Source organism: Gymnoscopelus microlampas (genome assembly GCF_963454915.1).
Source record: "Gymnoscopelus microlampas genome assembly, chromosome: 11".
NCBI classification, from domain to species: domain Eukaryota; kingdom Metazoa; phylum Chordata; class Actinopteri; order Myctophiformes; family Myctophidae; genus Gymnoscopelus; species Gymnoscopelus microlampas.
Genome location: NC_139948.1, coordinates 19,566,923 through 19,580,414, shown reverse-complemented (window position 1 = coordinate 19,580,414; position 13,492 = coordinate 19,566,923). Strand labels below are relative to the sequence as shown.

General features: G+C 36.6%; 2 gene segments (V, D, J or C); both read right to left on the bottom strand.

The window, feature by feature from the left end:
* Positions 1 to 485: 485 nt before the first annotated feature.
* Positions 486 to 3,135, bottom strand: LOC311055657 (Ig mu chain C region membrane-bound form-like). The segment is given in 5 exons: positions 2,887 to 3,135; positions 2,365 to 2,673; positions 1,972 to 2,256; positions 862 to 1,007; positions 486 to 550 (listed from the first exon to the last, which is right to left on the bottom strand).
* Positions 3,136 to 5,993: 2,858 nt separating this feature from the next.
* The window catches only part of LOC311054645 (Ig mu chain C region secreted form-like), a 93,938-nt gene continuing 86,439 nt past the window's right edge, over positions 5,994 to 13,492 (bottom strand). Inside the window, exons 6-10 of the C gene segment in view lie at positions 9,675 to 9,743; positions 8,952 to 9,275; positions 7,353 to 7,682; positions 6,947 to 7,255; positions 5,994 to 6,529 (exon numbers count right to left, since the gene is read on the bottom strand).

Below are 13,492 nucleotides of genomic sequence, written 5' to 3'. Positions count from 1 at the left end.
TCCCTGCTCTTCTATTGAAACATTTAGACCATGTCAAAGGTCATGTCTCACCTAGACACAGGATCTGACACAAATTTTGACCTGATGGTCAAGATTCAATTTATCCCCTGAGCAAGCAGGCAGGCTCTATCAGCTCAATGATAAAAAAAAAATGTCAGCACTTAGGCAGGAAACCTGGTTCAAATCAGGGACAGAAGAGGAAAGTTACATTGTGCAGCTTTAATATGCTTGCATTTGAAGAAAGTCAAATAAACATAAATTATTACAAGGGGTGGATTAATAATACATAAAAGCAAACAATCTAAACATTGTTTGTCCACAGGAGGGACACAAATCTTAATTCACAGTTTACTAATGTAGTACAGTACATCATTTCTGATAAAGAACATAATTAATTTACACAGCTACCATGGAAAGCACTACACTAATATAAGAAAAGGCAACCATAATACAGTACATAGAAGATAATAACATACAAAAAATATCAATTGTAAAAAATAAAATAAAAAATCTATAAAACCACAGCCCCCCCCCCTTCCTTTCATTTAACCTGTAAATGAAACAGAACAAAGTCTAGATTAGTAAAATGATACCAAATTGTGGCACCATGGTGTAGCAGTGTTTATGAAGTGTAATTTGCAACATAAACTGTGCTGTTCATAACACCATATATATTCTCTCAGAGCTGCAAGGGATCATATGCCTTTCCATCAGTGTTATTGCAACAGCCTTTCTTCATACACTGTTATCATCACAGATCAAACAGATAATTTGCAACTGGACATTGTACTTTTTCATGGTATAAAGCCAATATTACTGCAACAATCTTTAGCTCTTTCACTCCAGTTCATAAGTTCATACCTTGATGATAGTGGTCCCAATGCTGTACAGGAGAGTGATGAGGAAGAGAAAGATGAAGGTGAGGGTTGTGTTCAGCATGCTATCTGGATCTGTCTCTGCTCTGTGACACCAATGGCTGTCAATCAAAACCAGATCATCTGCTTGTACTGTGAAGATGAAAATAGCATTACATTAACAATCACTGGATATCAAGTTTTGACTGCATATTGTGATTAGCCCACAATGAGCACATATTATTTTATGACCTCATATATCTACTAATAGTGAGATATTCTTGGTGGGAGACTGTTGTAATAACGGTGCAGCTTCTAGGGCTGCAGCTAGTGATTCTTTCCATGATTCCATAATTTCCATATTCCATGCGACTAATTTAGACCATATAATGATGGTGAAATAAGGTGATAAAGTACAAAATGATGGTAAATGCTCAACACAATGAATCTGAAACCACGGGGACATCCTGAATTTGCTAAATAGAGTATGTTCTCTATTGTCTCGAGACTACTTCTCCACCCAACATATTTCATATGTACTGTATGGGGAATGACCCCACCTCACTTGTGACATGGTTATTTCATGGTTATAGACACACCTGTCGTACTGGCACGCACAAGTATTTAAGGCCCAGGTGTGCGTGATTACACTGCTTATCACTTTTAATTGTATAATATGGAACAAAGTTAACTGCTAAATAATGGCTATTAGTTGTTGATGGCACATATCAGAAATCTTGCATTACTAAACATTATTTGATATTTAATTATGTCAATTGATTCATAGTTTATTTGATTAATTTTTTTAACGATAATTGCCTTGCTTTAGTTGCTTACTGCTGTTACTCTGCCATCATTACCGTTTTGAAGCTGGGCTCTCCAGATTAACGAAGGGATGGGAGGGTTGATGAGTTATCATTAACAAATTAAAAAATTCTGTTGTAGAAGAAACATGCATGGAATAAACTTCGTACAGAAATTTACAAAAATAAATGTTTTTTTTTATATATATTTAAATGTAATCTTGAATGGATTGTCAGACATGCACAAACTAAGAAACTATTTTCTAAATACTCAGAAGGAATGTGATGTTAAATTCTTGTTTGTTTCATTTTACCTGAGCAGAGACTAATGTTCGTTCCAACAGCTTTTTTGGTTGACTGGTCTGAGATTTCACAGGTGAAGATCTTTCCTGTTTTCCATTCATTTTGAGGGATGTTGAGATGACTGGTTACTGCAACACGTCCATCTTGACCCATCCTTATGTCGCTCGTTGATCCAGATATCTTCTGAGACTCATCAAGCCATTGGATCTGAGGGTTGAAGCCCCATCCAGAGCACATGAGTTTCTGTGATCCCTGGTCTTCACTGGGAGCTACAAGAAGCTCAATCGATGGATCTCCTAAAAGTCACATTGAAAATGTAATGCAGTTAAATTACAGCTTAAAGATGTTGATTATGAGGAACATGTCCCCACCAGATTAAACGAGAAGATCGATAAATCACCTACCAAAGAACTTCCCAGTGGAATTTGACACCCACGTGTGGGAGAACCCTTGGTTCACTGTGCATGTGAAGGTTGTTTCATTCGAGTAATTTCTGGGAACAGAGAATCGTCTAGTGATTGAATGGAGATCTGTGCTTGCAGGAAGTTCAACAAACTGTTTATCAGAGATCCCCGTCCCGTTGGCCTGAAAGGTGATGTAGAGATCTCTGGAGGAGATCTGAGTGACGTGACATTCCAGCACAGCGCTGTCTTCTTGTAGTGATTGTGGGAAAGATCTTCTGATCAGCACTGATGGATCTCTCACTGCATGACCTTGATCACACACACACACACACACACACACACACACACACACACACACACACACACACACACACACACACACACACACACACACACACACACACACACACACACACACACACACACACACACACACACAAATGGTGTATACAGTACTTTGTTCAGTGTTGTTCAGTTCTATCAAATATCGATAAACATTATCAACATCTGCAGCTCTCCTACCTTTAACACTCACTGTCTTCTCAGTAGTACTGAAGCAGCGATGTTCAGCTTTACATGCTATTTTACTGAGGTTCTTCCATTGACTTGTGGAAACAGTGAGGTTGCTGATGATAGAGGCTGTGGTGCTGGCCTGTTCCACTTTGTTATTGCTGTGTGAGATTTCCCCATCAATGAACCAGGTGACCCTGGCATCAAGGGCAGTGTGGACAACACACATAGCTTTCACCTCAGACTCTGCCGTCATCACTGTCTTAAAGCTGGGGGTCTCCAAATGAATGAACGGAGAGGAAGTTTGAACTGTCAGAAAAAAAAAGAAAATGTCTTAGAAGGCAAAATAGGATAGGCTAAAAGGTAAACTTATGTTAATAGAACTTGAACAAGTTCAAAATATATTTGTTCTTAAAAGCAGTAATAGATTACACTAAACCTTTCATGGTTTCACAAATCTCTTCCAGTCTCATGAATACTGACTTTTGCAGCATCATATTTGCAGCATGCATAGCTGAAAAGCTTCAGCTAAATCAAAAATAATAATGGCTTAGTAGGGACACTTACTTGCACAAATACTAATTGATTGATTTGATTCAACTGCATTGTGTCTGGATATGCATTTAAAAATTGACCCATTTTTCCACTTGTCTTTATCCAGTTTAATCTGACTAATTAGACTGAAGGTTTTTTCAACGCCCTCCATGCTTTGCAGCTTCTCTTGGACTGTTGTTGTGTTTAGATTATGGCTGTCCAATTGCCATTCCACACTCAGCTTGTCTGGATAGAAGTGATTCAGGGCACAGATGAGGCTCTCTGGTGAAGTCCTGTCCTCACCGTCCCAGACAGGGTAAAGGGTGATGGACGGAGACATGACCCTCTGCACTGAGACAAAACAGATTCATTTTATTTATTGTTACGTCAGTCTCAAACTTGAATTGGCTAGTGCAATTTATAAAATCATGATCGTACATTTAATCTTTGATAATGTTAATACATACCTGTGGATTTTGTGCAAGGAAATACGATACGCTATGCTGGACTGTAATGTCCTTCTACTCTAGCTAGATGGTGTCGTTTTTCAGACTTTTACTTAGAGTATTCAGGTGGAGGCGGAAGGCTGTTACAGAGAAAGATGTTAGAGTAAGACAGGGCTGAGCGATCAGCGCAGGCAGCTGGCGGAAGCATGCAACACCCTGGTCCCAAAAAAGCACTCGAAATACAGAAGGGAAACATGCCACTTTTTTTCAACAGGACTTGTAAAAGCAACTACACTGAATCACTCTCTATAGTTACATCTTTATTTCTGAATATAATCAAGTTACAAAGCTGCCATGGAAAGCAACAGGCCTACAACACATTTTAGGAAAAGTCAAACATGAATACATACAAGATATTAACAAAACTCAAATGATCCATTGGTAAAGTTTTAACACAGTTCAATTGTCCTTTCTTTTTTTCATTTAACCTGTGAACGAAACAGAAAGGAATCTAGATCAGTAATATGATACCAAATAGTGGCACCACTATGCAGCAGTATTTATGAAATTTACTTGCAACATAAACAACTGTGTAAAATCATACTTTCTCTTGGAACTGCATGGTCAAACATCTATATGCCTCTGCCTTTCTAACTTTCTATTGCAACAGTCTTTATTGATATCCTATTATTATCCCAGATTGAATGGTCAGAATTGGACATTATATATGCATGGCATTACTGTAGCTAATACAACCAATATTACTCTGCAAACATGTTTAGCTCTTCCATTACAGTTCATGTGTCCATACCTTGATGATAGTGGTCCCAATGCTGTACACCAGAGTGATGAGGAAGAGGAAGATGAAGGTGAGGGCTGTGTTCTGCATATTATCTGGATCTGTCTCTGCTCCGTGACTCCAATGGGTGTCAATCAAAACCAGATAATCTACTTGTACTGTGAAAATAAAATAGCATCACATTAGCAATCACTGTATATCAAGTTTTGACTTGTGAATAGCCCATAATGGGCAGATATTATTTGTATGACCGCTTATATATCTACTAGTGAGATATTCTTGGTAGGAGACTGTGGTATTAATGGTGTAGCTTTAAGGGCTGCGATTGATGATTATTTCCATAATCGATTAATCAGTCAGTTATCTTCAGATTGTTCTACTAAGCTGTATGATTAATTTGGACCGTTAATTTGACTTTGACTGAACCCAAACAGACATCTTGAAATAGCTTACAGTATGTTTACCAAGTAGTCAAAAACATGACTTTTAATATGAAGTAAAGATAGTCAATTATCTATTTTATATGATGTATTACTAAACTGATTATTTGATTACTAAAATTGTATTTGATACATTTTCTGTCAATCGATTAATAATAAATAAAAATGTTGATTAAACATTTCAAACCTAATAGCTTTGCTTATTTGACTGCTGTTAATAGTTTGTTTTTGTTGTCCTGTGATCATGTTTACCAGAAAAGGACACCAAGTCAAATTAATATTTGACACTGAGATCTTACAGTATGTGTCTGTGAAGCTGATGCTTGGGTATTCTCTCTGCTTTAATGCTTTTAAAATGGTTTAAACTGACTGCCATGTTAATTTACAACTAACATGCATAAGTAGGCTACACATTTTCTCTTGCTTGCCTTTTGAATTGTTTTTTAAATAATAAACCAGTAATCACAGTGAGCCTGACTTGCTTTTGAAAGAACATCTTGACATTTAGGTTTGTGAAATAGATTTTGAACATGCACCATATTCTCAGGGCAAGACCAAGTAGAGTGAACACAAACACACTAAAGACAAGACACAGGGGCAACACTAAATAGCCTAAATGAAGATGTGACTTCTGAAATTGTCCTAGTTGATAGTTCATTTAAGGCTATTGTCTGTGATCTGTCAGTGATTAGAGTACGTAATTCTGATGTAAGAAATGTACAAGAAAAATCACCATAATGTGATTTTCTATTTACAGTATAACCATGCCTATCCTGAGGTCTACTGTAATAACATTTGTCTTATGATACACTTATTTATTACCAACTAACTTAAACAAAAATGTTCATTAGCGGTTGGGTTGGTACTATTATGAACTTCAGGACATACATCAACAAAATAATGACTTAAATTTATTTTTTATTTGGATTTTCAATTTGCTTTGTAAACACACAGGATGTCACATCACAAGTAACAAACAAAACAAAAACAAGACATAACATAACACACGCTGACACAACATGACATCTACTAGGCCTTGCAACTTTCAGGGATGTTCATGCTGAGGTTGACCAGGTTGGGTTTGTCAGCTGTTCTTTGCACCATGGACCTAACAATCATTCGAGTTGTGTTCATCATAGATTCATGGTAAACTACACAGCTATACACCGTGTCAAGGTTTCCCCAAGTGGCATTGCTGAATGTTAGTTGGCCATAGACAGAGTAGACTTGTCTCGCGCCGACTCGATTTTCCATAAGATTTGTGGTATGATACACATACTCTTTTGTGTCTAGAGTTTCCACAGGCTCATCATTAATGAGCCAAGACACAACAATGTCCTTGGGGTAGAAGTCTTTCACATAGCAAGTCAGGGTCACCATACTAGTTTGTTCAACTGGCGGCAGCAGAAAAACTAATGGGCGTTCAATCCTTCCGTCTGCAAGCATGAGAGAACAATTAGATCTTTTGCTGCAGATAACACATACAACATAATAGTTCTGGTTATCAATTAACACATAATGGTGTACTGAACATGTATTGATCCACTGAATGTAAATACATAGGCTATATCAGTACTTAAATGTAAGTCAAATTAAATCACAGTCTTACTACATTCATTTACATTACAATATGCAATTCAGTACATACATCACTGTAGTGTACAAATTGAACCATTTAGTTCCATTTGTACACTCTCAGAGTTAACGTAACAGTGAGGAATTTGCAGCGTATAGATTGGGGTCACAGAGATGAACAAAAAAAAAAGAAAAGCTATCAAATGAGGGTCCTTGAAATGAATAAGGTTGAGAATCATGCATTGCATTACATTACATTAGACAGAGTATTTGCTTACCATTTGACCTTTCGAAGTGCATCTCCTTTGGTGCAAAAGCATGTTTGTGCGTAGCAATGCAATTATACTCGATCCCTTTGTTCCACTCCTCATACATGACGTCTACAGCAACGGTGATTTTGTTACGTTCTTTTGGTAGTTCTCTGGTGTTAGGCAGTGGGTTTCCATCCATGTCCTCCCATGTGACACTCTCCACACCTTGCACTAATTCAAGGACTTCACACACAAGTTGGGCTGGCTTGTTGTGAAACAATGCCTCTATTGACAGAGGCAAGATCTTCATTTTCATCATATCCTCTTCACAGATCCCTGGAGAGAGGATTGAGGGAGTATTTAGTAAACAGCATTATCTGTAAAATTGTTGCCAATTCAATATACAGTAAACACAGTGTTATATTTTACTCACCTACTCCACCTCCTCTTTTGTATGTTACAGATTTGTTCACATCTCCGTCACCCCCCTCAAAGACACATGTTACTGCATGTTTTTCATCGGTCCAATCAGTTTGATTCACCTGGAGATAACTTACTGCACTGTACAAAGTTCCATTCACAGTCTTTTCTTCCTTGATGATGTCACCATATTCGCTGATGAGTTTCTCACCATTTCTCTGCCATATGATCTTATAATCTTTTGGTGAAAAACCAGTGGCAAAGCAGGAGAGGGAAACCTTGTCCACCACATCCTCAGTAGAGGGGATCAGCACTTCAAGAGTTGGTGACTGAAGATGCACGACTGCAAAACACACATATATACACAGATATATATACGCAGAAGCACAGAATGTTATATATGCAGAAGCCGAGCAGAATCTGGTGCTCCAATGGCAATTGAAATGAATATAGTAATTGTATGTAATCTTTCAATTTTATGCAACTTTACTGTGCTATACTGTTAACAAGTACGGAAAGGAAGGAGAGTTTGATCTTGTAAAACACTTTAAGGACTTGAGTCTCGCTTCTGCATATACTGTACATTGTGTACACAAGCTAGCACAGACAGTTTAAAACCAGCCACAAACATACTTTTTAACAATGATTACTCACTGAAAGCTCAGATTATTGCCACTTAATGTATTTAATTATTTCTGTGAGGTGAAAAAGGCACAGAAAGGGTTTACAGCACAGGGAGAACATGGATGCAAGCGAGATGTTAAACTGTAACATCAGTGCCAAGGCATGCATAGAGGTGAAAAATTACCAAGCCAGCAGATCAATTTGCATAGGCAAGAATAGTCTCTCCATGCCACATTGATGTGTTTAATACCATGCCACTATGATTTTGAATATGTAAAAGGATTCAATTAAAGATCTATTTTATTTAAGTGTTTTTTTTTCTTTCTGTTTATCTTCAATTTCACTGTAAATATGTACATTGGTTACTTTGTCAGGCAACAAAGCAATTTAGTATTTATTGGTTGCTTCATTTTACAGCACATTTAACACATGACCACACATAACATGCCTGGTGTATAAGCGCAAATCTAAGTATCATAAAGATATCAGTTTTTGTGGACAGAAATTGTATAAGCGCCTAAATATTTAGAGTAGCCTATGATGATTCGAATGTATTATCATTATTATTATTATTATTATTATTACTACTACCGTATAATTGTATTTTTATAATTCTTTTTTTAAACTGAATTTCATATTGATGGAATATGATTGTTTCAATACATCTGAAATTGGTTTTGAAATGATCATACTTAACAGATCTGCATTTGTTTTTGTATTTATTATTATTAATCAAGTTGTTTAAACAGATTTTGATCACAACAAATATCTAATTTAAAATATATTGCATTGTGGAATGGAACTTTTGTTGGTTGCACTTGTCCAAATGAGGATTGTTGTTAAGAAAACTGTTACTGTTAGACATTCATATATAAAACAATCAAAGATAGGCTCCGCTTAGGTATAGTACACAAATAATTCCAAATTAATTTAAAAAATATATATTTTTTTCTTCCAAATTCTTAACAAATGATTAGATCTTTCTTACCTGGTTTTTCAAGTGTCGCTGTTCCAGCTCCAGCTGAATGTTCGGCAGCACATTTGAAAACGTTTTTGGTCTCCCAGGCGTTTTTGTTGACTCGGATCTGACTGACTTTCATATACTTATCACCTTTCTGAACGGCAGGGTATTGAACAAAACCAGAGGTAGGCTGCAGAGACAGATCGGTCCCACTGGCGTCGGTCCATTTGAAGGTCAGATCAGCAGGTGTGAAGCCGGTGGCCAGGCAGCCGAGAGTGACATAGTCACCGGCTCCTGAACCACACTGGATCAGAGGATATACAGTGGGGGCAGTCGCTGCAGTCGGTGCAGCTGGGAGAGGAAAATATATATATACAGTATCAATAATACACATTCTGACATTCTGAAATGCTGGGATTTGTATATAAATATGTCTGGGTAAAAAAAGTAAAAAATAAATAAATCGATTTTACACTTTTCCAGAATGCAGAATTTTGTGATTTGTATTCGCTGTTGATATATTAATAGATGTATCCGTAAATAAAACATGGTTAAAACATTCCACAGAATGCTTTAATTGCAATATTACTGGCAGAGCAACTACATATTTGAGACATCTTGCATACTGTTTGGAATAGATATCTTCCAAATATCTGCAAAAACATCCTATTGGTTTGTCAATAAAGACAAAATATTACAGTAGAAATATTCAATTATTTATTCCTTTTAACCAATAAAAACTGTTCTTACCTGATGAAACCGTTACCGTTGTACCCTTGCCCCAGTAGTCAAAAGCACCATAGCACAGTAGAGAATATACTCATTGACTAGTACAAAAAGCCACTGTCTTCATATTTAATATAGTAGAATTCTCTAAAAGCCAAATAATCACTTTCACCATGTTATCCCTATTTTAAACTAGCAGATTTAGAAGCTTGTGATGCATTGTGATCTTAAAGATTGCCTATAATTGCTATTTGTTGTAGGATGATGTATAGTGCTTAAGTAAAAAGCCATGAATTGCAGATACAAGGTTATGATGTGATACTGTATAACTTTTAATTTTTCTTTTTTTAATTTCAAACATATTTTGAAATGCCCATTTGAACTTAACAGGCCAATACATTATCAATTACTTTAAGATTACTTTAACTGGTATATCAAAATAACCTTGTACAGCTTGAGTTTTAAAGTTATGTAGATTGAAAACTGTGCAAATCATATCAAAACACTTACCTGCGGATACAGTTACCAATGTGCCTTTTCCCCAGTAGTCAAACGCCCAGTTGCACAGTTACAAAGATCTATTCATACATCTCACAAAAACTATCATTCTTATCTACTTCCATTTCATCCTGACCATTTGGTCAGATACTATTACATATCATACTCTGATTCCATTTAAATAAATTAAGACTCTGAAACACACCGTTTTCCATATGTTTTGATTTGAACTGGACAGATTACAGACTACATCAGTTAGTGGATTTCTAAAAAAAACAACAACAGAAACTATTTCAATAAATGAGCTCTTACTGATGTGACATCTTTGTGTTATGAAAACAAAAATAAAAAATGTCTTACCTGAGGAGACAGTGACCATTGTGCCTTTTCCCCAGTAGTCAAAACCATAGTCACAGTGTAACAAAGTGATACCTACCGCATACAATAACCCTGGCCTGTTGTCTCTAAGACGACATGTAAAATGAATAATATATAAGAGTTGCCTCCAACAGTTTATACATTTCTTTTTAGCGTGTGTGTGTTACCACTGTATGTGGTTCAACATAATTATGCTTAGCTATTATGAGATAAATCACTTACCTGATACAAACACACGTTAAATAAAATACTGCAATACTACAAAAGTCAGTCATTAACTCATATTGACACAGTATTTCATTCCATATGTTTTGTGATATTATTTGATTGGCTTACCTGATGAAACTGTAACCATAGTGCCTTTTCCCCAGTAGTCAAAGGCATTGTCACAGTGTAACATTTTGATACATGTGGTGTTCAAAAACTAGCATCCAAAAATGCAATGAACACATGGCTTTTGATAGATGCCATTCAGGTCTAAAATATTACAATATTACAATACAAATGTTAATACAGTTGGAGTAGGAAACAAAGGGTTTGTTTTTACCTGATGTAACAGTCACAGTGGTCCCTTTACCCCAGTAGTCAAAGTAGCCGTCACAGTGATTGGATTGACGAACACTCAGTACAAAAAAAGATCAGTCCATTTACAATGTCTGATCAAAGTTAATGGATGCTACTGACAGCGCTATCTGATGTTTTATACAAAGAGTATAGAGCTACCAATTAATGGAAAATGCTTGTATAAAGGTTGCCATCAGGTGAAAAGAAATGTTAATAATATTGAGTTTTCTTACCAAAGTCATGATATTATTACTTACCAGATATTGCTGTGATATTTGTCACTTGCTCACTTTAAATATCCATCATGGTGATTTGTGTCCTGGTTTGAATCCAATTATGACCTGTTTAAACAATATTCATGACTGACTAAACACGTTCTTATGTACTGTTTATTAACAATCTCCTTTGAGATTTCCATTTCCTGTTATACAGAGTTTTAAAGAAATGTTCTTTAGGTCATCAAAGTTAGCAAGAACTTCCTCTTTTTTTCAGAGAGGGTCTTATATCAGCTCAATGCCATACAATAGGGTCTACATTCCCTTAATGTGGTAAGGAGATTTCCATTAGTAGTGGTGACATTTTATTTGTGGGGATTAGCAGTGGTGACAGCAAACTTTTTATTATCATTTGATTAGATTTTATGATTTTACGTTATGTTTGAAAGAAAAACTTGTGCACATGATTCTCACAGAAACATAAAGAATAAAACACAATGAAGTGAGTGACTTATCCATTGTGGTCCTTGGTCTTGGACAAACAAAACATTACAACAAATAACAGGCAACATACAACATGCATGCTAACGATGAAAGTTCAGCCTTTCCTCGTAAATTCTACAGGTACATCAAGAAACAATCTAAGAACCACTAGCTGTCAGAAAGCTCAATTACAGAGGAAAGCCACACCAGTCAGACAGGCTGTTAACCTCAAGAAGTTAAAGCTTTGTCACTATGTGACAAACATTCATTTTTTAGTCCTGTGTGATTAATACGATTTTTTTTGTGCTAATGTGCTAATGCTGTTCAATTCCAGTATTTTATCATTTAATCTGTTCCTTATATTGATACCAGTCAAATAGAGAAGCATTTTCGACAAAGTATTGTTATTATAATGCAAATGTATCTGAACCAGTTGTACAATATACATATGGACAGGTTAGAGATCTTGTATTAATACATCTTGCACCCAGTATTGGTGTTGGTTTGCGGGAGGATGTTGACATCAATGTTGCAATCCTCCTGGGTGACTTTAATCCTCCTGGGTGATTCAAAAGAGACATGGAAGGCCTCCAGGCTTATATTGTGAACACAACTTGATGTCATAGCCTAAAAGCTATAGCCTATATCGCTGTTGAAAAGGAATGACTGAATGCAAATGTCATTTAGATTTTGAGGATAGTGTTCTTAAAAACATTTGGTGTGGGCCTATTGTATTAGCAAAAGACAAGAGGGAGGTAGAAGAAAGCAGCAAAAGGCAAAATTAGAAGTCCAACTAAATATACTGTATTATATTCCATTGAATATAAAATAAAACTTTAAGAAATACAGTTAAACTCCAATCATTATCCTGCCTGTATGCATGCAAGGCAGGCTATTGTACAGTTCGCCCTGAATGTACAGTATACATATCACACACAAATGTGTGTGTTTGTTAATATGTGTTAATATCTCGAGAAAGGAAGGGCAGCTATTCATGAACCTTGCTGGGAATGATCAGTACGCTGACCCCAAGAGATCATCACATTTTGTTTAAAAAATATCAAAGGTCAAGGTCACAATCAAGGTTAATGTCAAAATTATATATTCATCCATATACAACCATAGAACAGTAGATGTTGGTAAAGGCAGTGTTTCCACCTCGTAGTACTGTAATCCTTGGAAACAACCATTAATCCTTGGCCCTACACACACAAAGACTGAGAGAATAGGACTCAGTCTGGAACTGTTATTGGATTACTGACTCCTGCTTGCTTCTGATGTAGACTACTGGGATCATGTACACTACAGAATGAATCTGGTGGTATGGCTTTGGACCCATTGGTCCTACTGGTAGCACTGGTAGCACAGCACACATCCACCGCAACCATCTCCAACTCTACTACATCTACAGGAGCTGCATCTGAAGCTACAAGCACTTCAGGTGCTGCCACCACCTGTGTAACTGTCCCGGACATGTGATACCGAAGCTACCCCCAAAAAGAAAGTCGCCTCCAAAACTGCCAAAGTACACCTTCACAGAGGGATTAAAAACTGTAACTTATAACTAGAAGTATATCTTCACAGAGGGATCAAAACTGTAACTTATAACTAGGAACAAACTCCCGGGAAACATCGACGACGAACAAGCAACTCAAACAAATACTCAGACCCAATAAATACTCACAGTCTCAAGGGCTTTGGCAC